Here is a 27,902-nt window from a genome sequence, read left to right as displayed (position 1 = left end):
TGATAGTTTCTGCTGTTTCAAAATTATAGAAAAAAAAAATAGTAACATCACACTTACATTTTTTTTGGAACGTAGGTCACAAATTTTCTGTAGTTCCGTGTAATTCTGTGTTAAATTGGACTCCAGTGACGAATTTAATTTTAAGAAAACCCACTAATTAAAAAAGAAAACCAATTATGAAAAGTGACAGTTGTTTTTATAGTTTTGAAACAGATATTATCTGGTAAGAACGTGAAAAACTATATACAGGGTGACTCTGTTAAATTGTTAAATATATGGTTAAGCTATCTTAAAAACTATTAATAAATTACAAGAAACTAGAGTTTTTTCTGTTTCTGAATTTTTTCAGAATTTTTCTACAGTTCCTTTATAATCAAAGCTGTTTGAGCCGCTGAAAAAAAATTCCAACGACAATCTGAAACAAATAATGTTTGAATAATGTTGTTTTGTGCATGAATTCCTCTTGCGTAGGTCACATTAAAATTCAAATTCTATTCGCGATTAATTTGCTAAGTAAATGCCAACTTAATTCAAATTAGTTTAATTAGTAATAAATTAATTCTTAGGGTTCAATAAAGTTTAATTGCCATTTACTTAGGTCTTTAGAATAATAACTGAACGTAGTGTAGGTGGTTGTAACTTAAAGACCATCAAATTAAATTCACCAGATAACAAATAATACCACCCTAGATTCAAAAAACACTATTTATGGTAATGCCAACCTGACGGCCCTTTGACTGTTGATTATTTTAAAAAAGAATCGACTTAACACAATGAATAAACTGAATTTTAACAATATCCTTTGTTTCAGCAATTCTTTAGAAATAATAAAATGGTTATGTACCTAACGTGTTTGGAAAATACAACTTCCCACATGAGCAATTTGTTTGCATGAATTGCGAATCTGGGAAATAGCTTTCCAACTAAATTAGGTATACTTTTTGTAACGAATTACTCAAAAAAAAAACAAATGTATAATTATATAAGGAATAGTAAAAAATTTTTAAAAGAATGCACAATCATATAGAAAAAAATAATTAATTTAATAGGAAACAGGGATTTCTGTGTGATCATTAGTTTTATACGTAATACCGTAAAAATACTAAAACTACACTTTTATCAGAATTATTCTGTATACAGGGTGATCCAGGGATGTGTGCATGCTCTATAACTTTTTTCCTATGAAAACTATCAATTAGATTTTTTTTAAACGATATTACAATCAGGCACATTCTAAAAATATATCAATCTGTATACAGGGTGTTCCAAAATAAAATATTTAACTATGTTCTGTTTTTGTTTTCTTATGAAAACCCCAAATTTTTGTCACATTTTTGAAATTACGATTTCAAAATTTCTGTGTATCTATGTATGTCGTTATTTTGAGAATTTTGGCACATAAATTGCCACAAGTCAAAAACTATGATAAATGTAACAAAAAAATTGGATTTTCTTCTAAAATAAAACGAACTTATTAATGAATTTTATTTTGGAACCGTCTGTATATAAACCAAAATATTTTTAGGATGAGCCTTGTTGTTAGAACTATCATTAAAAAAATCAAATCGATAACTTGGATAGAAAAAAGTTATGGAGCTTGCATGCACCTTTGGGTCACCCCTTGTATATGTTTGTTGATACAACGTATTTTAAAAAATTAGTACGGTCCTTACAAAACTACAGTAACTTGCACAGAAAATTACTTTACCAACTAAAATAAATAATAGGTACTTCATCAATCATCATCCATCAATCAATTTTTTTTTTAAGTAGAAAACTGTATCAATTTTACACTTTAGTCTTTGTGCCCTATTTTTGTTTCATACTATATAAGTTTTTTTACGTGATGAAGTCAAGTGGGTTCACCCTGTAGAAGGGCCGATCCCCTGCGTAATGCCTCCAGCAAGTGGTCGCGTTTGCACATTCCGCATTTTCCGCACCGATCGATGTCTGTCTCCGATCCGCGAAAATTCGAAAATGAAGAGTGCATCGGTAAAACTAAGCAAGCCAAGGTCATGGCTCACTTTTCCTGGACTTGTTTATTTGTACGATGCACATCTGTTTTCGTTCGAAATGCGCCAGCTCGATTTACACGATAAATATTATCATGTACAATGTGTGTACAGAGCTGTTCCGAAAATAAACCGGCGAATTTTTTCAAGTGTGACCGGCCAGTGGCGTAGGCACTATCTAAACAAACAATCGTGGAGGCCTTGAACCTGCATGTAAATGGGGAAATTTTGTTTTGCATTTTGAGACACCCAAAATAGAGGCGTGTTGATTAGTGTAATCGTCAGCGTCAAATTGCGTGCAGTTTTTATGACTTTGGAGGGTTTCGAAATAATCGAGGTTGTTCTTTTTTTAGCCTAAATTTTGTTTTTGGTCCAATCGCATTTTTTGGAAGCGGATCCTAAACATACACGAAAATAAAAAAATTCTGGCGGTTTCGAGATGGACATTGATTATTCAAATTCTTCGGTCAGCTGACCATTGTTATGGTTAAGTGAAAGTCACATGATGTTGTTTACGAAGGAAATGATTCATTCCTCTCGATAGAGTCCGTCTAGGGACAACAAACTGATGCGTGTTTCCCCTCTAAAGAGGATAATTTTGGCCGAGAAATGCGTCAAATTTTGTCCCAAATTCGCGACGAGACGAAGCGACGACTTCGTCTCAGTCGTTCAATCAATAAGAGGTACGAATTGACCCAAATTGTATTTACGATAAGACAGCTGGAATAACTGGAGAGAGGAGACGGAGTTTCACTTTCGATCGTATCTGTGGTGAATGAAAATTGATAACTGATGAGCGACTGTAATGAATAATAAAAATAACAACAAAAGATCCTTGCCACGTGTGGCAGGTCCATAAACACTTCACTCTTCAAAAATTTATTGTCTCGGAGTCTATAAAGTAAACCCAAGATTAAATTTGTCGCTTATAAAAAAACTGATTTACCAAGTGAGGAAAATATCACAAAAAAAATCGATTCCCAGCAAACATTCCCTAAAACCTACAGTCGAAATTAAGAAAAAAATGTGGGAACCCACAGCAGTTTATAGTTTTGGCGAGAGAACGTTTTTAATTTTTTCGATTTGTAAAATATAGAAATCATTTGGAAAGCAACCAACACTTTTTCCGATGATTTTTTTATAGGAAAGCCATAATTCTTACATTAGTCAGGCAAAAATGTTGATAGTACTTATCTGTCATGGTTTTTGACGTATGTTATTTTTTTATGCAAAATTTTATTTTTTTTTCATCTTTACAATAAGGGAAAATTCTTTTTGCATTTGATAACCAAAGGTTCGAAGGGTGTTCTAAAATCTTTACTATTGTCAACTGTTAAATTGCAAGGGTACCATGATTTTTTGAAAATGATGATTAAATATACATTCGGTCCATTTTCATAAAGACCATTGTGGTGGAAATTGGGTACTCTTGGCATTAACTTTTATATAAGTTGTCATGGTAACAGGTTAGTCAATTCCACCACAATGGTTTTTATGAAAGTGAACCAAAAGTATATTTATTTAACGAGTTTGTGTGTAAATCGGACATTTTATTTCACGAGTAGATTATCAAACCACGAGCGAAAACGAGTTGAATACAACATTTTATTCTTTGAATTAGACTCAACAAGGCTTCAAATTACTTTAAATCTGTTAAAAATAATCTGAGAAATGCCAAACAGTTGTCAAACCATTCACCACCCAACAATTTTGAATCACGCTGTATAAACAGCCACTTTAATTTTCTTTACACTTAAACTTGTTCCTTTATTGACAAAATAAAACATTTAATAATAATAACAAACCGTTATTTCATAGAAGTTTCAAAATTTTATTGATTTAATAGAGGTCTTGCAAGTTTTACCAAAAAAAGTTCTCACATTTAATTTACAGGAACACGTGAGAAAATATTTAAACAATTTCTTACAGAATTTTGTTTAGGAACATCACCATTGTGAAATTTAGAATACATATTTACAATTCTCCTTGCAGATTACAGCCGTATATTGACTAAAGGCATAATTATTTTTTTGATGGTTAGCCAAAATTTTTCTTTAATGATTTTTACAAAAAATAAATTTATTAAATTTATTAAATTCAAATTATATAAACAAAAATCTTGCCAGATTTTAAGTGGAATTCCAAAAAAAATGGTTTTAAACAAGAAAACTACCCCATTTAAATGAATCCGACTTTGGCTGCTGAAGTATTATTAATTGGGACACCCAATTATTACACCATATTTCAGTGCGGCCAACTTTACCTTCAAGTTTAATTAATGAAGCTAGTAGTTACTTAATTTCTAAGTTTTGTTCACCTCAGAAGCCCAATTACTGAAACATATTTTCCTAAAAACAACTACAGTGTTAAACTCATAACAATGATAACAAGCATTAACAGCCTTGAAGCTGTTGTCTAAGATATCTGTGAAAGTAATTAAGGCCACTTGTGCATAATTAATTAATTACAGTTCATTTTTCTCCAATGAATAACATACAGGAGTTTTCGTACTTTCTAGTAGAGGTAGAAATTTTCTTTAATAACATTTAACAATACACATTTTTTTGGTCAATGTCACGACTAATTTCTTCGTAAACTCGTTACTTGAAAATACCACTTGTGCAACTTCTACGAACCACAATAAATAACTTTGTTGTGAAACATTTTAATGCGATAATAATTAACAATAGTTTTGAATCCAGTTATCAATTAATTTTGATACGAAGCCGATTCTCAAAAATTGTCCTATCCTCTAATGACTTGTTTACAAAGAATGAACCGTGACGTCATTAGGATGACAAACAGATGATAACAGTGTTAATAAAACTGGTTGAAAAATGGAAAGAGCAAAACAATCTTGAAAAAAAAAAAACAAAAACTGTAAACATTGCACAACGACTTACAACAAAATTAACTTGCACACCAAAACCCCGGTTATTTTTCGCGAAATGTGACAAAAAAGCCGCTTTTTGACGGATGCGTTTTTTCACAGATATGCAACAAGATTAGATAAAACCGCGAATTTGCACCACCACTACGCACTTGTGTGCTTTTTGAATAAATACTGCTAAAAAGCGAGAACTGCATCGGCTGTTTGCTTTCGGCATAGATAAAATAAATATTTATGCTAGGTACAGCACATGTAATACGTCATTTTCGACATGCAATTGTTGGAGATGAATTAGCGGCGCCATGACGGAGAGAAACAGGAAGCGATAGATAATTGGGTAAATTATTTTGTAATAATAATTACGGACCCCAACACCTACGCCACGCTAATTTCGCTTGCGGCAAGATAAATATTTTGAGCAAATTGTTCCATGTAAAATATTTTGTTTGCAAGAAAATGCAAGTCACTAAAAATAGCATTCCGAGGTTTCCCAGTAATTATCTTAAAAATATAAACAGCGAACCATTATTTTTTAGCGTAGTGTAAATATTCCATAAAATTGTAGTTTTTTGTCACTCCTACTAGAAGATAAAAATAAATAAATTAGAAAAACCCAATTCTCCTTCCCGCCGCCAGTTTCCAGTATTATCTCCTCGCATTGACGAAACTGAAAAGCCAAACCAAGCGGAAAAAGTAATTCCCGTCCAGCTTTTCCCAGTTTCGTTTTCGTACAATGACCGCAAAGAACAACTTAAAATTCATCAACGAATTATTTATAAAGCAGATAAAAAGCGTTTTGCAAATAAAAATTCACACGTGCCGCTTTATCGCAGTGATAAGACCATTTTTTCCGCTCCGTCTTGTTATTGCAATTTGTGATCATGATTTTATCACTGTTTTGTTTACAACAAATTCGGCAATGAATGGATTTTCTGCAATCTTACTACATTACAGAAATTATGACTCACAATGTAGGGAAGGTCGCACTTTCTAATCGTGTTATTACAAGCAATAAAACTGAGTTATATTTGAGAAAAAGTTGCAGCTTTTTAGATACAAAAGATTGCCTGTTTCGAACTTGTTTTGGATTTGATAAGGCTTATTAACTTGAAAAAAAGCGCAAAACTATTAAGTAATTTTCGGAATAAACATTCACTTCATAATGCAATTCAGTTAGTTTTGCAAGTTATCTGATTGTGAAGTTCGATAACGTGCAGGAAAAATAATGTTTTGAACCAAAATAAAATGTGACGTTGAGATAACAAAACTGTACTGAAAATAAAACAATCCACAGAACAGTAAAATTTGATATTCCATTCCGATAATTACAAAGGAGACGAAAAAAAATTATGTTGAACTGGAAAAAACCAAACCGTGCGACCACCAATAAAATAAATTACAAATAAAGTAACAGCTTCATAAAAATAAAGTAACAAAACCTGTAGCAATCCATTCTGGGACAGAAACAAGAAGTAGTTGCTAATTATTTGCTAGATATTAAAAGTAGCAGAAATTAAGCCAGTAAATTGCATTTAAAATAGTTGGACGGCGTCCACTCCATAAATTCACTTGAACACTAACAGACAGTAGTCGGGTCCGAACAAATCGCTTTGAATATTTATAATTGACTTGTACACAATGCAAAGTGTGGAAGAACCCAGAAGTGAGAAAGGCGAGCCAATTTGTGATATTTATTATAAAAATGCGTCGCATTCGCCTAACAAAGCTCACCTTAAAAATAACAACACACTTTTCAGGCGAGAAAAAATAATCTCATTTGGAGAGCTGCTTATTTTCGTTTGTAAACAGCATCATTTAAGCACAATCCAATTGATTGCAGAAAACCGATAATTGCGAATTCAACTCTGCGACCTGAAGAATGGATTGAGGACGCTTGAAGGTTGTTTGGAACGCTGGAAGAACACACAAAAGTTGCTTTTCTTTCATTTATTTGTGCAGAGAAAAACATCTAATATTAAAGCACCTTCAACTAACCGCCACAGTCGCCCGATGTTTTTCCTGCATTTGTGCACATAAATTTCCTGCTACCAGACAATTTGTCACAAACTATTGTTAATAACAACGAGTTATGCCAAATTTGTTGAACTCTGTTCACTTCCAGGCAAAATGTAAATTTATTTATTCAAATATTTGAGCGTTAATTATTGTTGAGTCGGGCGTGGTGATACATTTAATATTGATAAATATGTATCTGGTGCACTTTATAGTCCCCACGGAAATGTTATTGAAACAAGAACTTTGTTATTATACCGCATGTTGCATTGATTTTTTGCCATTTCTCCATCTCCTGTCTCATTTTGATCAAATTAACGTTCATTACAACGTATAGCGGAACAACAACGCAAAAAATAACAATAACAAGGTGAAGGCTTCTATTAGAAAAGCTTTAACGACAAAATTTCAAACATAAACAAATTTTTTCAAGCACTTTTTACACCATTCTAAAGCTCTTAACTCAACTACGGAGGACTACAAGTTAGGAGCCGAAACGAGATACAAAGTGGTAGGATTTTTTGTACCCCAAAAAATAGTACGGTAGAGTAAAAATTAATTTAATTTCAATAATTGCTTGGAAAAAATGCAAAAATGTTGAGCTTTGCATTCTTAACAAACTGAGAAAAACTAACGACTTAAATTTTCACAAGAAAAAAAAATTAAGAATTTAAAGTTTGTGTCTCGTCCCGTATTTTTCGAAACGCTGCGAATACGGTTAAAAATACAAGAAAACTGTAAAGAAGAAAGTTGTAGAGAATTAAATTTTCTTTAAAAAAGTCCGCGACACCATCATTCTATCTTCAACGGTTTAGGCCCCAAAGACGTTCAAAGACGCTCAAGCGACGGATTTGCTTTTTTTCCAGTGGTCAAGTATTGGAAAGTTTATTTATATTCAAACCGTTGAGATATAAATATGAAGTTGCAGGCTTTTGTATAGGAAATTTAATTCTCTACAACTTTGCTTCTTTTTTGTCTCTTTAACCGCATTCCCAGCGTTTTGATAAATATGCGACGGTGCGCATTAGAACTAGAAATTTGCGTTCTACCTTATATTTTTGCGAACGTTGCGAATACGGTTGCAGATAGAAAAAAAGTGTAAGGAACAAAGTTGTAGAGAATTAAATTTTCTACAAAAAAGTCCGCGACACCATATTTCTATCTTCAACGGTTTAGCTACAAATTAACTTTTTGATGTTTCGCCACCAGTACAATAAAACAAATCCGTCGCTTGAGCGTCTTTGAACGACTTTGGGTCCTAAATGGTTGAAGATAGAAATATGGTCTCGTAGACCTTTTTTGTAGAAAATTTAATTCTCTACAACTTTGCTTCTTACACTTTTTTGTCTCTTCAACCGTATTCCCAGCGTTTTGATAAATATGCGACGGTGCGCATTAGAACTAGAAATTTGCGTTCTACCTTATATTTTTGCGAACGTTGCGAATACGGTTGCAGATAGAAAAAAAGTGTAAGGAACAAAGTTGTAGAGAATTAAATTTTCTACAAAAAAGTCCGCGACACCATATTTCTATCTTCAACGATGTAGCTACAAATTAACTTTTTGATGTCGCCACCAGTACAATAAAACAAATCCGTCGCTTGAGCGTCTTTGAACGACTTTGGGTCCTAAATGGTTGAAGATAGAAATATGGTCTCGTAGACCTTTTTTGTAGAAAATTTAATTCTCTACAACTTCGTTCCTAACATTTTTCTTGCATCTGTAACTGTATTCACAGCGTTTTGAAAAATATGGGGCAGAGTGCAAATTGGTAAAAATTTGAAATTTTTTTAAATACAGTTTACGATAAAATTTTTGCTTTATGTTTATGCCCTACTGTTGAAAATTTAATGCTCCAACTGACTGTATTTTTTTATTTGCCTTGTGCTAGCCGATATACTAATAAATTCATTACTCAGAAAACTCAGACGGTAACAGAACAACTGCGCTCTCTGGCGACATTAACAGAACTATCGAGAAGGGGAACGTTTTATTTGTACGTCCTTTCATATCCTAACCTTAAGATATCCGTATCCTTAACTCATGTAAAAAATTTCTGAAGAAAAAAAAATAGTATTTCGTGTCGAGTTCACGATTTTCAAATTGTTGACCCCCCCGATTTCTCACGCCAATTTTACATAATCCGAACATAACAATAATTTGTCGGCAAAAAACGGCAGTTTAGGCCAAACGATCAGATATTTCCTGTGCACGCATAATATTTTAATTAGGAGAAAATGCAAAAATTTCACAAACATCAATAAAACCCAATCTCGAGCTTTCTACATTTAAATACAGAGTTAATCACCTGTAGTTATCCAACGAAAATTTTATTGAAATTCCGCCAATAAAGGACACGCAATCCGGAGCAAATGATTTAATTGGATAATTAGAATCGACACTAACAAGATTAACTTCCAATTTGAATGAACACTGATACAGACCGAAACACAATGACTTTGAATTTATCGCAAATGAATATTCAAAATTGAATACTTACGGAGTGGTCATCCTTGTCGGCACTTCCTGGGCCGGGAAATGGAGTGATATCTGCAATAAAAGCTGCGGTTAACAACACGTGATATGTGTCTGAAGTGGGATTTAATCGGCGACATCCTCATAAAAATGAGAAAATCGATAAATCAATTTAAGCAAATTCGGGACAATTGGAGACGTTCACTCGCAAAATTATTTTTTTTATTGTTCGCAACGCATCATTATTCATTAGTTAATATTTTGAGAGAAAAAAACTAAAGTTCAAACAGTTTAGTTTTTTTTTAATTTGAAAGTTGCAGCATCATTTAAATTATAAAAATAAATATGCATGTTTTTTATAACGACCTCAAACGCAGTTGGATTTTGCTAAGCTTCATAAATCTCATCATTAATGTCAAAAAATCAAAATTTTTGGAAAGGTGTGTCCACAATAAATTGTGCAATTAATTTAAAAAAATTGTGAATTGTTTATAGTGTCCAGTGCAATATTTTAAAATTTTTTATACCCTACCAACTTTTTGCACAATAAATTTACATTAATTATTCGCAACGTTGTAAATTACAAAAATTTAACGTGGTTGAATTAATTTTAATCAAAAAATTCATCTAACAGGTGATCAAATTGTGTTGGCAACACTGAATATTATCTACATCCGATTGACTCGCAAGATTTTCTTAACCTAAAAAATAGTACGACAAAGTAAAAATGAAAAAAAAACGATTTGGCGCCAAATCGTTTTAAATTAATCTAATTATTAAAAAAATGCAGAAATGATGATCTTCGCACTCTTAACAGATTGAGAAAAAGTGCCGACAAAAATCTTTATAAGAAAAATGAGAGAAAAATATTAAATTTTAAAATTTGTGCCTCGTCCCGTATTTTTCAAAACGCTGGAAATACGGTTAAAAATATGACAAAAATGTTAAGAAAAAAATTTTAGAGAATTAAATTTTCTACAAAAAAGTCCGCGACACCTTATTTCTATCTTCAACGGTTTTGGTGTAAATGAACTTTAAATTACTTGACCACCGGCAAAATGAAGCAAATCTGTGGCTTCAGCGCTTTTGAACGACTTTGGGGCCTCAATAGTTGAAGATAGAGGTAAGGTATTACGGACTTTTTTGAAGAAAATTTAATGCTCTACAACTTTCTTCTTAACATTTTTCTTGCATCTATAACTGTATTCGCAGCGTTTTGAAAAATATGTGGCACAGTGCAAATTGCTAAATTTTTTTTTTAATATAACTTATGATAAAGTTTTTCCATTACGTTTATGTCTCACTGTTTAGAATTTAATGCTCTACCTATCTGTATTTTTTTGTTAGTTATGTGTTAATCGTTCTACAAATACAACAATTTTTTCAAATTCAATGCTCTGAAAACTTAGACGGCAATGGAACAACAGCGCTCTCTGACAACATTTACGGAACTATCGCGGACGGGTACGTTTTATTTGAAGGTCGTTTCAAATCCTAACCTTTAGATATCCGTAGTCAGATTATAGTTGCAAAATAATAATTTTGGTGCCAAATGCAACTTGGTTAAAAAACGCATTTCTATGTTAAAACTTTGCACTAGTTTTCGGCAAAATTAAAAATTTGTGATTCAAAGCATCCGAGTCTGATAACTATGCCAATGAGGCGCTGAAAATTGTGTTGCTAGGCGTTCCACAACAGTGTCGCCAACAATAAAAGATAAAATGTTGCCTATCACAATCAGACAGGATATTATTATTGAAAATAAAAATAACTCATTGTCTTGTCTAATTACAACTAATTGCATTCGTTAAATTGTTAAATATACAAAGTGTTTAAATGTTCTTGGTCGGCTATTTAGCCCCACATCAAGAACAAATAAACAGAAAGAAAACTTCACTTGACCTCGAATAGCAATGCGAAGAGTTCAAGTACAGTTGCAATAATAGGTTTTGCCGATTAAATTATGCGTGATTTCAAATTGGCATAGTTCAAGTTCAAAAGAATTATCACTGCACATTTCCAGTTCGAGCAAAAAATTCGTCTAACCCACCCACAACAGGACACAATTAGCTAATCTGTGTTTTCGCGCCGGAAAATAAAAGCTGATTTTGTGCTAATTGCCGGCGCTTTTTACACAGTGATGAGTTTAATTAGCGGCGCCGATGGAAGTAATTGATTTACTTTTATATTTAAAATTGTGGACAATTTTAAATTAAAATCAGATTCATGTCAAAGGTGTTTATGAGGTCAACAGACTGTTGTATACTGATAAAATAACATTAAAATTGTCCATAAATAACGCGAGGCGCCTCCACACTCGAATTTGACTTTTACAACAATGTGCTTTCGATGTTCGCTAATTCAACTTGTCGCTAATTAGTAATTACACACTTTTAATTTCGCAAATTTCCGAGTCGAAAAATTCGCAAACCCGCCGACCTTGGCATTAGCAGCGCGAATAGCTTTGCACAAAATCCCCTATTTTGTTTTTCAAACTAAGTGTAACGCCATGATAATTCGGACGATTAGCATGTTGTTCACCTTTCTGTTGATAAGTTTATCAGAAAGTGAAATTTCACGGCCAAACAATAAACTGTTACGCCACTGGTTTCCTTTTATTAATTCGACGTGTGTTTGATGCCGGATGTTTACACAGCTACTTGACCGAAAATTACAATAATTGGGGCCCCAAAGCCTAATTAGTGAAAAGGGCCCCAAAATATGATTTGCTAAAAGAGCAGTAATTAAAATTTTCCGCTGGGTACATAAATCAATGGTGCCGGTTAGTTAATTTTTCTAATCTGATTACAATTTAAAAATATCGCCGAAGATCTGCCGTATTAAAATTCTTCCGCTATAAAGGCAAACAAATGTGGATAAACCAACATTAAGCTGCTGTTTTTGTGCCAATTTTATTAATTATTAAATTTAAATTTAAAATAAGGAAGAATTATGAATGGGTTGGGTTGGGATACCGGTTTTTCGCATTAGAACGAGTCCAAATTAGGAAAATTTCTTCACCAGATTTTTTACTTTTCGACCGGAGAAAAATAAAACATAACGAACCGATTAACAACTCTGTCACGTCGATTAAGTTGGCACTTTTGAATCGTGTCACCGGCCAGTGGTGAAGTGTAAATGTTGCCAACTTAATTTCAAGTCGCAGCCACTTTGATCAGAAAACATATAAAAAAATAAAAAAAAAATCATAGAAAGAATTTAAACGATACACTAAAAAGTAAAAAATAATGTTTTTATCATTTTTGCTTACAAAATAAGATTTTAAAATTTATAAAAGCTTTGAAACAGTGCTCAATTTAAAAAAGTAATTCTGTAATGTCGTATTGTTATGACTTATGACCGTTCCCAAAGCTTTTATTATTTTTAAAATCTTAATATGTAAGTAAAAATATTCTCCTCTGATAGAAAAACATTTTTTTCTTTTTAGTGCATCGTTTAAATAAAAGCTTTTTTCTAAAAAAACATTTTCTTATTTTTTTATTTATTGCTTTTTAGTCTTTTCTTATTCGGAAGTAAAATTACCGTTGGGGGCGCCACTGAGCTAGGTCGAAAACAGTAACCATAAATGGCGGGAAAATGTTTATTCGGATATTTTGAACGTTGTACGAATTTTGGGGCTTCACAATTATTACAATGCCTATGCGGAATGACTATTGTATCTTTGGTGCAAGAAACGAATGTTGACAAATTAGAGATGACGAGGAAAACACGAATAACGAATGACTGTTTGGTTCACTTTCTTTATTGGAAAATTATTACAAAGACAGTGAAAAGCCTACCTTCTGGAAGAATTTATGCTTAAATGTATCAGCAGTTGCTAATCTTAATTGGAATTTTTAGATTTACCAAAGTATTTTATGATTTTTTCAGTGGAAAAATTCTAACCTAAAATTCAAATACTTCACTAATTTATTGGTTTCTTGAGCCCAACATGTGTTTGCTGTGATCTATCACTTATAGTCTTTAATTACACAACTGTTTAATAACACTTTGTAGTCAAAATTTAAAACTTTTTCACTTTTTATCCACTTTCAAATTCCAACAGTAAACACTCTAAACCACGAAAAACCGCAGAACCAAAGTCAGAGCTAGTATTTACCATCATATACTTTTAAAGTGATTCTCTCTAATGTAAGCAATTAACACTATACACGCAAAATTGTTGAACAAGTCATTAAATGTTAATTAAATGTGGAATTACTGAAACTTCGTTACTGTTTTCGACATAGTTCAAAAGTCATCACCAGAGGGCGTCAAGTTAATTTTATTTCCGAATTCTGAACGTCTTTTTCTTTGAGATTTAATTTCGCAGTTTATTGTAACACAATTATTGTGCTGATTTGTGCAGCTGTTAGCAATGAAAGCACATCTTAACCTTAGTTCTGTGTCCATACTGTATCGTCCAAGATAAATGAATTTAAAAAAAAAACAGCGACATTTTTTTGTAATAAAACGTAATGAAAATGACTAGGTAATAGTATATTTTCCAATCAGCAACATACTAACATACCGTTAAGATTGGTATAAGTTACGGTATGTACACATTGAAAACCCATTTATAAACATAACCTAAAACTTCAAAACACCATTTAACCCCTTTAGGGGTTATTTAACCACATAAGATTACATTGTCACGCAAATTACGTAAGTATGCAAAATTTCAATTCATTGGGAGAACGGGAACCCTTTCAAATTTGGCTCCAAAAATATGAAACTGACAGACAGACAACAAAGCAAGTTAAATAATAGTTTTTAAAAACCGACAAATATATCGTTAAAAGCGAAAACCTGGAAGGATGTTGCGTTACTTGCATAAAAAATTTCATGCTTGGAAAGTTTCAAAATAGGAAAGACATGTAATGAAATCATTGACCTTACAGAAATGTCACAATAGAGTTATAAAACAAAGGAATTAGACAGTTTCGTTTTATTGATACAAATTCGGTTTTTACCTTGAATCCAAATTGAAAAATACATTTTTCGAAAATCAAAGATCCTTCAACTAAGCATCACGTGTCAAATGACTAACTTCCGCCCCTTACATAAAAGACATCCTGTCTCATTTATAATAATTTTCATTGTATTAATAAGAACCGTCTCGTGCCTGTTTACATTTGCATGGAAAATCAACCCTCGATTACGAGGCAATCAATCATCGGGTTAAGAGCAACAAGTCAAAGATCGATTTTGGCTAATTTGCGTCGTATTTTTTACAAAGGTCAGGTAAAAAATGCGTTTCCTGTGAGAAAAACACCTGGGGGTGAGCTCAGTGTGTCAAAATTGGATCTAACGGAGCTTTTTTTCTCACGCTAGGGACCTGTATTTACAAAACAAAAACGCAAAAAGCCCTGTTTTCAGAAAATGTTCAGCCGAGTGATTTTTTACCTGCTTTTAGGCTGGAAAATACAAAAAATCGATTCTGGTATCAACAACCGCTTAAGTAAGACGTCCAAAGCCACGAAACTTGTGGAAATGTTAGACAGGAGTGTGTAAAGTGCCAAGTGGGGGAGGCAAGAATAATGAATCACTTAATCTAAATTCTATAATTAGAAGTAGGAGCCGGTAATAGACCGAAATCTACAAAGTTATTCTCATTCGGGCACAAAAGGGGCCCAACTGCCTCTGAATGCGATTAAATTAAACTTTTTTTTCAAAAACAGGTCATTTAATTTTAGAGACGCACACGCAGGTTTTAAATTTATTTTTATGTTTTTTTTTCCACGAGTTCTTTTGTTATTCAATAATTAATTACTAAAATAATTGTTAAAAAAACTCTGCAAACAACTATCAAGTTTTCCATAAAAGTTCTTGTTTATGTCGGTAAACGTGTACCCCCAAGGGTATTCAACTTTCTCAATAGCAGTGTCTCTGAAGGGAATTTAATGTTAAACTTGTAAAAATAGTCACTTCAACAAATCAATTTTGTTCACTTATTTGTCTCACACACGGTTAACCATTTTCGAAATTAAACCAAAAATATCAGTTGGCAGCATTTGATAATGTTGACAGCAGGTGGACGCAATATTGTAATCAAGTTCGCCACAAAATCTTGATTTGGCAACTGTCTCAAATCACTCGTAAAAATTGATGTTCAATGCTGCCAACTTAGTTTCAAAATTATAAATTATTGTTTACATTTCTAACAATAATTAAGACTTGATCAAGTTATAAAGGGCCCTCTTCTGAATTTTTCGATTTTTCGAAATCTCAAGTAAAGTGCAGAATTGTTTAAACTCTTTAAATTAATTTTAAATTGGTACAGAAAAAATTCTGAAAACCCACAAAGCGCCATCACCGTGGTTTGAGGTCGCGGGTTATCGCGGGGGTAAGTTTTGAAAAAATCGATTACGCCAGTCGGAAGGAATTTTCTTAGTTGTTGCGTATGAGAGTGATTTTGTGTTTTATTTGATACAAAAATTCCAGCGATAATGCTGTATCACAAATTGTAAATAGGAAAGTTATAAATAAAGTGGACTTTTGTAACCGATTTGCAATTCGAAAATCGGTTTGTCATTGTTTGCTGTAATAAAGGCAAATTCCAACAAAAGCAAAACGCTGTATTTTGGTTATGGCTTTTTCACAATTATCTCAAGAATTTCAAGATGTACTCCAACGCTGATTTTCGACATAACTAAATAAATAAGCGCTAATTGGGCTGAAGGTAAGTTAATATTAATGAAGCTACATCAGTCATCTCCTAATTAAGAATTGATTACATCTGGGTTGCTTCTATTTTACAACTTAACCCGAAAACAGTTTTCGGGGCTTCACAGTAACGTTTATTAATTAAATAATTTCCGCGTCCTTATTTGTTCCTGTTTAAAAAAACAAAAAAAAACATTCAGAAATAAGAGTTGTGCGTAATTAATCAAAAAAATGCCAGTAGTACGTAAGTTATTGAATAAATATTTTATTAATTTAAAACAATTAACAATAGACAGACCTTTGTATAGTATGAGTCAACAATTGTACAAGCCAATAATGATTTTTCAGAATTTTACAGCTTACTTATAAGTTTGAAATTAAGTTGGCAGCATTGAAAAATGCGGGACGTTTAAAAAATTGAATTTAGGAAAAACAGTCTAAATAAAAAAATTCACTTCTTTTGCCGTTCAACTAACTATGAAATTACACCGTTTAGCAACAAACTATTTAATCGAGTCCTCCCAGCTCGAGCAACAATAAGCGTGAAACCTCGGAATTGAATTTTATCTGAAAAAAAAATGGGTCGTGCTAGAAATTCATAAGATTTCCATTAATTTCGCTTAATCGAGGCTGGAAACGCACCTTTTTCGCATTGTGCTTTTACAGTTATTATGTTAATATCGCAACAATCAATAACACACGACTGCACCGGTGGAGATTTGTTTGTTTACAAAGAGTTAAAAGTCTGTCGTTTAATTACTAGACATTCCATCGGACGAAAAAAACTCAAATTAGTTCGCACGCTCACCGAAATCTATTTTCGATTTGAAAACAAATCCCTGGCCGTTTATAAATATTCAAAAAATCTAGTTCCTGGCACACGGGGATGAAGAAATTGGTCTTTCATCGGACACACGCTAAGCGTATGATGTGCGTCATTCGATTCATTTTTTATCATTTATCACTTGTCACGACTGTAAACAATGTTTGTTTTGGGTGAGAACGCTGAGGATGAGAAGCGCTTTTACAATCGCGAAAATTCGTCAAAAACAACTCGGTCCGAAACCTTGAATGCGAGTTTTATAGCAAATTGGTTATATTAAATTGTTTTATTTTTGTTGTGTCTCGGAGACAGTTATTTTTGTTGGTCGATTATATGTTTTATTAATAACTGCGGTAACAGGTTTCTTCTACAATGAAGTTTATTCGAAAAACTACGGTGGACTTTAACTTAGGAGGCGGAACGAAATACAAAATCGCAGTATTTGCTGAACCTAAAAAAATAGTACCGTAGAGTAAAAATGAGGGCGCTTCGGGCGTTATACAATAACTACAACAAATTCACTATTTTCTTTGAAAAAAAAAATGCAGAAATGTTGAGCTTTGCACTCTTAACAAACGAAAAACTGACGACTAACATTTTTATAAGAAACATGAGAAAAAATTATATAAAATTTGTGCTTGGTCCCGTATTTTTCAAAACGCTGAGAATACGGTTAAAGATACAAGAAAAATAATAAGAAAAAAGTTTTAGAGAATTAAATTTTCTTTAAAAAAGTCTGCGACACCATATCTCTATCTTCAACGGTTTAGGCCTAAAAGATGTTTAAAGACACTCAAGCGACGGATTTGCTTTTTTTTCCAGTGGTCAAGTATTGGAAAGTTAATTTATACTCAAACCATTGAAGATATAAATATGAAGTTGCACAATTTTGTATAGGAAATTTTATTCTCTACAACTTTGCCCTTTACATTTTTTTTTGTCTCTTCAACCGTATTCCCAGCGTTTTGATAAATATGCGACGGTGCGCATTAGAACTAGAAATTTGCGTTCTACCTTTATATTTTTGCGAACGCTGCGAATACGGTTGCAGATACAAAAAAAGTGTAAGGAACAAAGTTGTAGAGAATTAAATTTTCTACAAAAAAGTCAGCGACACCATATTTCTATCTTCAACGGTTTAGCTACAAATTAACTTTTCGATGTTTCGCCACCAGTACAATGAAACAAATCCGTCGCTTGGGCGTCTTTGAACGACTTTAAGGTCTAAATGGTTGAAGATAGGATTATGGTCTCATGGACTTTTTTGTAGGAAATTTAATTCTCTACAACTTTGTCCCTTACATTTTTCTTGTATCTGTAACCGTATTCCCAGCGTTTCGAAAAATATGGGGCAGAGTGCAAATTAGTAAAAATTCTTTAATTCTTTTTAATATAAATTATGATAAAATTTTTGTATTATGTTTATTGAAAACTGAACGCTCTATCAGCCTGTATTTTTTTTGTTTACTGGGTGTTAACCCTTATACAAACACAACCATTTTTTTCAGATTCATTACTCTGAAAACTTATACGGTAATTGAACAATTGCGCTCTCTGGCGACATTACCGGAACTATCGAGGACGGGAACGTTTTATTTGTACGTCGTTTCACATCCTAACCTTGCAAATTTTGCCATGCAGATTTTTAATGCGTCTTTGTAGATAATACGAATTTTTGCAAATTTTAACGTCGTGAGAACCTCGCCAGCTGCGTCAGTCCTTAATTAGTATTAATAAATATTCAAATTACATAATGCGAATTTCGTTTATTACTCGATTCTCGAAAATTTTTCGTGTTTTTTTCACTGTTTGATTGTGCTTCCGAAAGCAAAACCATTACACGTCCTTGTGATATTTCAAGGAAATGTTGCTCTCAAGTTTGACCTGTGATCAACGAGATTACTGCGTGTTTTTTCGTTTCATAATTTAAATAATTAAAAAAACTTCCAGTTTTAAATATTTATAACTTATGATTGAGTGATTCGATCAAGATGGGATGCTCCTTAAAAGTGCTTTTTGGCATCAATTTTCTGCATTTTTGGCGAAAACTATGTGGAATGGTGACTTTGACCTTTCAAATTCTTTGAAGACGTCAAACGGGACCCACCTATTAAATATACAGAAGTCGCGGTAAAACGGAAAAAACAAGTTTTCAGCAAAAAACACTCATTATTTTTTCGATCAAATGATCTGCGTTTTAATGTATATGTATGTAAAACAATTCTGATGTATTCTTTCGATGTGAACCCGATCGCCCGGCCTTGACCCAAAAATTCGGAATTTGTCAAAAAGAGCGCTAATGAACGCATTGTCAATTCGAGTTGTTGCCATTATTATTTATAATTGGTCGAGTTATGTTTTTCCTTGATGATTGATCAACATTTCCCGTCCTTTGGAAAACATCTGTCGATTGCCTTGGGCTAGAGGCAGGTGTGGTCTAATAAAAATACAGAATTCGCGTGGAAACTCGATGTTTTTCCAATTTTGTGTTGTGATTCGACAGAATTATGCTCGATTTCTCGATTATGTTTATGAGGTGAATTGGCAAAAAGTCGGAATTTTAAAGAGCCCCTTACGTAACAAAGGCATTTCCGTCACAAGTGACCACGTATTTTTGCCACCGATTATTTTTATATCCCCCACGATACGTCTCTATAAATAAAAAGTGGAAAATGCGCACAATTTCCCGATTTTTCCCACCTTCCACGATTCGGGTCAATTTAGCCGCCAGTCGTAATGATTTTTGCGCAATTTCTTTGATAAATTTTCGTGTATTTATTTGCGTAACGAATTTTATTGCTGCGGGTCACAGTTGTTTACTCATTTCGCATTCTGGTTTGCGTACCCTGGAGGCATGTCTATGAAATAAATGTTGATGAACTGACCTATGGGACGTACGCACTTTGTTTGGTGTTCACTGTTCAAAATGTTTCCGTCTAAAATATCTGGTTCAGGTGCAAGGACTTCACCAATGAGACAAAAAAGAAAGTGACTAAAAATATTTCCATTTCCTGCGAAACTGTTGCATAAGAAATATTTTTGCCGTCATCACTCAAATTTCTAATGAAGTAATCAAAGTGGCCTGGGATTGAAATTAAGTTGGCAACTTAACTGTCATTCAATGTTGCCAACTTGATCTATCCCAGTAACATAGTTTACTGGAATTTCAAAAAGGATGAAAGGATCAAAATTCTGGATGTGGCAACGGTGTGTGATAGATAATGCAACAGCTGAGCTGCATTCTTGCAAGACGCTCCGGGCATTGATCCGCAGAGTGCGTTCGCAAACTGTTGGCCATTTTCACACAAAAATGAGCGAAATTTGAGCAAGTCGGGTGTTTTTATTGATTTCCGCCAAAGTGCGTGGATTTTTTTCCCTATTTATTCCGCACGGTCTTGTGAAATGAGACGATAAATTAGTGCGTTGATAAGTATGCAAATGAAAGTGTTGTGCCGAAACCAAGGAAAGTGAAACTTGTGTTCGATCAAAGTAGCCTGTAATTTTGAAATTAAGGTGGCAAGACTAACTTGTCAATTGTCACCAACTTAATCGCAGACGGCCTTTTAGGGCCTACATTAGAAACTTCTTTACTTCAAAGGTGTAGCTATAGAGCTTTAAAATTTTGTAAACAAAATATGTCGCCCATTCTTAATTTAAAAATGGCTGAACTTTCGGGACGTTGAGAAATTGTAAATAATCACCTATTTTTATAGCATTTTTAAATTTGACTTTTCAAATTGACTAAAATGTACCTTAGTTGTTAATATTAGTTGTTTCAAAACTATAAAAATGCCAACGTCCTGTAGGATATTTTGATAAAATATAAGTATACCATAATTGTCAATGTCCTTTCGATTGCCGTTAAGAAAATAAAGTCATTCCAATTGAAAAAACTGTTATAGCCGTTTTTTGATCATTTTAAAAAAATCATAGTAGCCTTGAATTTTGACACTTGACAATTTTGAAAATTCTAGAAGACTCTTCAAACCTTCAGTTTTCGAATGCAAAAATAATTATTCACTTATTGCAAAGGGTTCAAGGGCCATGAAAATGAAGATTTTAAGAAAAAAATTAACATAGCTACAGTAAGCTGTCTCAATGTTCTGATAAAGCTCCATAACTTGTTTATTATTAGAGATATTGACTTTTTGTTGTTACATAAAAACTAAGATTTCTAGAAAAGACGGAAGCTCTAGCTATATTAGGAGTTAGAAAATTTCTAATGTAGGCCCTTAAATCCTATATAGTCGGTCCGAAAACCACCAGACGGCGCATCTCAATTACTGACAGCTGTCAGACGGCACAAAAACGAAAACTTCCCTCCAAATATTAGGAAACTTTCGATATTAGATGAAATTTTCCGGAAAAATCGCCCATATGTGTGTTCTTTTATGATTGATATGAGCACTGACAATTTGACAGTTCTATAATTTCTCACTTCCTGGCTCATCGCGTGCCGGAAACAGCCAAATGGGACGCATCGGACGCAAATTAAGTGTTAAAAAAAATCAAACGTAAATAGATTCTGATTGCCGATTGAAACGATTGTGAATTTATTTGGGTTCTTGTTTGGCAGCTTGTTTATGTGGCAAGGCAACGTGAGAAAGTCACAGCGTGCGTCTTCCTACATGCGTTCCGACACGCACACGTGACCCCGAGGAAAAACCGTTTCCCCAAAACCATTTTCCCAAATGTCAAAAATGTGCCAGTGTAAATGTGGCGCGTCACGTGATATTGGTTTAAGACAATTTAAGTAAAATCTAACCAAGTTTAGGTAAACGTTGGCACCATAACATTTTCCCTTGTGGTAATTTTAATAAATAAAGTTAAAAAATCGTCTTAATTTTATAAGTGGTTCAAAAAATTTAAAAATATAATGATTGACTGCCATTATTCGTTATATTATTATGTATTATGTTCATTTATTCAGAAATTGGTTATTTTTACACAAATTATCAATATTTTTAGTTTTCAGCATTAACCTTGAAAATTCTGCATAAATTAATACTTTGCAAAAAGGTGACATTGAATGAACCTGAAATAAATCAAAAATTCCAAAAGCCCGACTCACACTGACCTTTTACCAAACGACAGACCTAAACAAACTTCCCCGCCCTTTTTCATCAAGTAGCCCGAAATTGGGCAATAATACCAACCGTCCCTAAGAATGATTTTCAATTAAATAATTACATAAATTACCGTAAAAGTGTATCCAAAACAATACAATAAGCCAAACAAACAGACACAAGCCCACTGTGTTAGTTGCACGAGAGCACAAAAAGTCACTAGCACTTGAACACTGAGAATGTTTGTAAAGGTACGAAACAAGAGTGCACTTCTGTTTTGTTTCTAAAAAATCAAAACACTGTTTTGTTTTGATCGCGTCAATCGACGCCAACTACGACCGCTAAAGCACACTCTACAAAGCGTGGCCTACTACTAGAAGTTGTGAAGGCGAGTAAAAGCGGTACAGTCGTTTGTTTTGGTCTGTGGACCAATCACAGAACGAGTCGCTTTGGCGCGCATGTTGCACATGCACACGGAAATCCTTGGTAATTTAAGAAATATGAGGTGGCTGTCGATTTTCTTTTATTGTGTAGTAGGCGACATTCAGGTGATTTATTCGCGACGTGTGGTGGTACGCCTGGCGTTTAGCTTTTGTTATTTTTTTGACGGGAATTTATGAGATTGTTTCTTGGATTTAGCAACAATATGCCGAGGGGCGTGGTTTTTCTGAGAGCGCCAATCGCGACGTGAGGTTTATTTGACGACACGATTGTTTAATCTTTTTTGAATTTCTAATAATGGAGTACCGACTTTATTTACAGAAGCTGTACCGGGCGTTTAATTGGGGCCTGTGTCAAATTTCATATTCTCTGGCTCTGTTTTATTCAGTGTTCTAAACTTAATTTGATCAAAAATGGAAATTATTTGATGAAAAAAAAAATGGCAATTTTGCCCCCTCGACCCATGTCGCCCTGTGTACTCCTATTTCTCTGAATTGGCCCCAAGTGGTACAAAAAGGACATAATGCGGAATGACGCTCTTTAAAAAAACTCACCCTCTTCTCGTGTTTCACATAATTTAGGGTGTTTTACGCCCACATCGACATATAATATTCTTTTATATATTTGTAAAAGATTAAAAATTTACAATCTGTCATTTGTCGTAAATACAATTAATTTTTGTTAATAATCAACTGTCAGTGTCAAAATTACGATGAAAAGCACCAAAGTGAATCCCCTAAAAAACGATAACTCGATGCGTTGTAACTTAAGGTGTTAAGGATAAAAATTTTGGCAGATTTTTAAAATTATTTTGCCTAAAAAAGGCCGCCAACTTTAAAAAAAATACAATTTATGGTAATGCCAACCTGACGACTTTTTGACAATTGATTATAAAAATAAAACGAGTAACTAAAAGTGACATTTTGTATAGGTAATATAATTTTATATTTATAATTATATTTACATAAATATAATATAATTTTATAAATATAAAAGTGGTGCAGTTTCTTAGCATCCATTCTCTAGATAAGAGTATATATACAGCGTGGAATAAAATTCATAACTTTGATTCAAGCGATTTTGGTGAAAATTCCCGAAACATGTCAGTTATTATTTTTCCTTGTCTACTATTTGGTGCATATGGTTCTTGTTTATCTGTTGTCAGAAATGCATAGCCACCTCTAACTTTTTTTTTCAAATGTAATGGTATGTCAAGTGACACCTCGTATGAAAGCTCTTTTCGCAAGCATTACAGCGCACTATTTGTTTTTCGAATTTTTTCAAAGCCTACGTGATAAAAAAAATAAAAACCAGTTTTATAAGTTGAACATTATTTAATGCAACAATTGTTTTAAAAAAGTGCGTTGTATTCCTTGCAAAGTGCTCTTTCACATGAGGTGACCGTTACATTAAAAAAAAGGTGGCTGGGCATTTTTGAAAACAGATAAACAAAAACCGCATGCAACAAATGATGTGCAAAAAAAAAGCAAAAATCGACCGGTTTTAGGATTTTTTACAAAAATTGCTTATATCCAAGTTACAAATTTTATTTTAGTCAACAATTCCACACTGCTTTATTTTTTTTATCATTTGGACATTGACAATATTTAGAAAAGAAATAGTTGGAGGTGGCTGTGCCATTTTGACAGCAGATAAACAAAAACTATATCCACCAAAATGATGGGCAAGAACAAACAAAAAGCGACCTGTTTCTGGAATTTTTAGAAAAATTGCCTATATCTTAGTTATGAATTTTATTCCAGTTAAAAATTCCATACTGTATGATAAATTAAATATATAAAATTGTTTCGAAATATTTTGAAAAAAGTGGTATTCTTGCAATTACTCAGTTAATTTAAATTCTAACATTTATAACTATAACAAATCGATGATAAAAGTTATCTTTTAAAAATACTATACAAACATTTTGGTTAATATATGTTTGAGAGCGTTCATTATTGCTGAACTATTTCCATTAATAAAATATCAGGAAATAATACTAGGTAGTAAATAGTACTAGGTAGGTAATACTAAAGTAAATAACAAAAAATTCATACAAAAAATAATTATTACTCACAGAAGATGAAACTAAATGTAAAAAATTTTGATAGATCATCTCATTCTAAAATCGTCCTGTAATACTTTCGATTTTGTCACAAAATTTTGCCTAACTTAAAAAAATACTTCTGATTCAAAGTACCGTTGTAAACTAGATTTAAATTGATTCCGAAAACTTTATCGTAACACCGATTAGTTTTTATTCTTAATAAATATTAGGCAGAGGTTACCCGCGATCTAGAAAAAAAAACCTTCATTTTTTTACGAGTTTCCAGACCTGCCAATTTTAAGATCGTGAATCTGGTGACCAAAAATTTTACGATCATTCCAATGAAATTCTTACTATCATTATTTGCAGAATTTAAGGTTTGGCTTGATTTGCTTTTTACATTTTTGTGCTCTCCGTTGTTGCGTGTTCCTGTCATTAAAAAAAATTAAAACTACTTTACCCAATCATGTAAAAAAGAAAAAAACTTCATAATTAATCAAATTTTATTTGATGGAGAATATAATATTCAGAAATTAATAAAATAAGCATTGAAACAAGGGATTCTATCATCAACTAGAAAAACAAAATTTGGAATAATCAGCATTAAAATTTACACGGATGAAGTCGCGGGTTAACTGCTAGTGAAATAATAAGACAGTATTAATTTTTTAATTATTTACAGTAATTTTATTCTTCGTGTAATTGGTTGTGCGTGCTCGAGGATCGCCAGATGTTGAATAAAAATGGGATTAAAGAGCTCCCTGTCTCATAAATCACGCGATCGAATTCATCTTCATTTACTGCACAATACCGCACGCGAAAATTAAGTTTGTCGTGCCATTCCGGAGAGGGTGGTAATATCGAAGGGGGCTAGATTTATTACTTTTAATCCCTTCACGTGTGGCCACGTCTCAGGGGTGAATCCCCGCTCTCGATTTCTCATTTCTCCCAAAATTTGCTGCAATAACAATAAGGGGCGTCTCAAGTAAACCTACACACAAAACGAGGATTTATGTGTGTGTTTAGGAGCGACTGTTAATTGTGTTTGTTGGCGAAACCCTGACCGAAAAATTGTCACAAACAACATAAAAATTCTTGTGTTAGGTGGACTGGTATTTGGAAAAGTCGGCGGGATTATAAACGACCACTGATGTTCGCTTTGGCGGTTCCGGATGCTATTTTAATAGGAAGGCGAGAACTTATACATTATTTACGGCTGTGTGGGAGTTGTTTTATTTGCTGCGAGGTTTAATCACCCGTTTAATTTCACTAATTGTTTCTTAACCTTTGCGTACGAGGAGCTCGACACCTGTTGACTAAAAGCCGTCACAAAATGGCAACATTCACTATTTTCGAGTTGGAAATCGGCTCCAAAGCTAATTCATTATTACATATTTGTAACTATGTGTAGTTGATGGAAATTTCCACAAACAAGTCAGTTTTTACCTCAAATATACCCAATTTTCAATACAATGTGATGATTTTAAGTGAGTTTCTCACTCAGGAAAAAAGAGATAATAAATTATCAGTCTAAAAATTAAGCCAAAATAATTCCATTTTAGATCTAATATTTGTTTCTAAAGCAGGATGAAGTTAACTAAAAAAATTAGATATGTAATTTTCAACCTTAATTTTTGATTTTTCGACAAGTCAAATAACTGATTTTTGACTCATGAAGACAAACTAAATCAGTCTAAACAGTCCACGAAACAAAACAACAAAATAACTTTTGCAAAAATATTTTGCAATACTTCATGTAATTACTAATTAACTACGTTTTCCTTTAAAAAATAAATACTCCAAAAAAGACCAAAATAGGTAAGTATGTACCTATTGTGATTTCTGACCTTCATTTGTCATGATCTTGGTGACCTGTTTCATAACAGACCTATTAAATAATTTATAAGGTATACCTCAGGACATTCATCAGGTGGTTCAAAAATATCGGTTAGTGGTACAAGACATTCACCTGATTCTCTGCCAAAAAATATTTCAGCCTTTTTTCACGAGATAGCTCTTTAAAGCACTTATATTATGTTTTCTTAAATTAAACAGTGGAAATTGTAGATTTGCATGTCTTAAAAATGACAAAATTGTGTCTTATTGTGAACAAAACACTTTGGAAACTAAGAAATTCGACAATAAATTAAATCTGTCAATACCTACGACTGGAAACAAAAGAGCAACAATTAGGAAAGAGGGTTGCTATACCTAAGGAAAAAAAATATTTAAAATTAAAAAATTAGTTGCTTAGAAAAAATCTAATGAATTTTATATTATAGGAATTTTATGCTCGTTTTTATATTTAGCTGAATATCTTTTATGATCATTTCAAAATAGGTCCGACACTTTTGAATCACCCTGAATGTATGAGAATTAAGCATTTGAGACCAAAATTTAAGTTTTTTTCAGTTTACGTTTAAGTTTTTTTTTCTGAAATTTAACAAAAAAACTTACTTTCTTATTAGGTAACTCTTATTCTTAAAACAAGTTATTGAAGAAGAACAATTCATCGAAAATTCAGCTGTATTAAAAAAATCACAAAATAACTAAATTAAAAATAAATTAATAAATTTAATAAGTAGGTAGATTAAGTTTCGACAAAGGTAAATATTAGCTGATTCAAAACTATAAAAACGGCAACGTCGCTTTTTCGCTCAAAATTTGCTGTTATAAATTCAAAAATAATAGCTAATGTATTAGCTGTTTCAAAACTATAAAAACGCCAATTTTCTTTTAAAATTAGCTGTTATAAATATATAATATAAAATTATAATTATAAAATTATAAATAATAAATTATTCGTGCACTTTAAAAGAATAATAGCTAAAGTAATTTATACTTTCAATGAGAAATTTAATCATTAATAATTATTTTACATTTTTTAAAATCTTATTTAAAAAATATACTTCGGTAAAATGCAACGTTGGCGTTTTTATAGTTTTGAAACAGCTTATAACTTTCAAAAATACAAAAATACAAGTTTAAAATATGTCGTCTATAAAAAAAAAATAAAGTTGACACCAAGTCTGACATCAAGAACGCCTTGGAAAAGGCAATAACAGATTTAGATTTCTTGTAGAAAAGTGCCTGAAGAATAAGTTACTTTAAAGTGTAGTTCTTTTGATTTTCGATTAAAAAATTAAATACAAAAACTACAAAAATTTGATTTTTCTCAATAAATCAAAAACTAAAAATGTTACATCAAAATTATTTTCAGAAAATTGTTAACGAACTTCCTGTATATGACAATATTTTTAAATAACTTTAAGTAACATTAATAAAATCTGCAAAACTCCAACTTTAATAATAAGTGAATTACAGAAGACGAGAGCTGGGCTAGACCAGCCTGTATAGAGTTTATTTTTCACAAATAATTTTTTCGTTAACGAATTCGGAAATTATCTGATCTTAAATTCACGAGGAAACAAGAATTGTGTTTCGAGTTTAATTAAATTTAATATTCATTG

At 32.5% G+C, this 27,902-nt stretch overlaps 1 protein-coding gene across 3 annotated transcripts in view; it reads right to left on the bottom strand.

The window, feature by feature from the left end:
* The window catches only part of LOC660712 (venus kinase receptor), a 75,875-nt gene extending 53,535 nt beyond the window's left edge, over nt 1–22,340 (bottom strand). For 2 of the 3 annotated variants that reach the window (XM_008194840.3, XM_015979835.2), the window contains exons 1-2: nt 22,078–22,340; nt 9,415–9,464 (exon numbers count right to left, since the gene is read on the bottom strand). The gene's annotated coding sequence lies outside the window, so the exon portion shown is untranslated. Of the gene's footprint in view, nt 1–4,915; nt 5,060–9,414; nt 9,465–22,077 lie in introns of those variants that run through there. The other variant, XM_008194841.3, reaches the window with a different exon arrangement.
* Between the last annotated feature and the right edge of the window lie 5,562 nt (nt 22,341–27,902).

The sequence above is a fragment of the Tribolium castaneum genome, chromosome 5, assembly GCF_031307605.1.
Source record: "Tribolium castaneum strain GA2 chromosome 5, icTriCast1.1, whole genome shotgun sequence".
Classification (NCBI taxonomy): domain Eukaryota; kingdom Metazoa; phylum Arthropoda; class Insecta; order Coleoptera; family Tenebrionidae; genus Tribolium; species Tribolium castaneum.
This window is presented reverse-complemented; position numbering and strand designations above follow the sequence as displayed.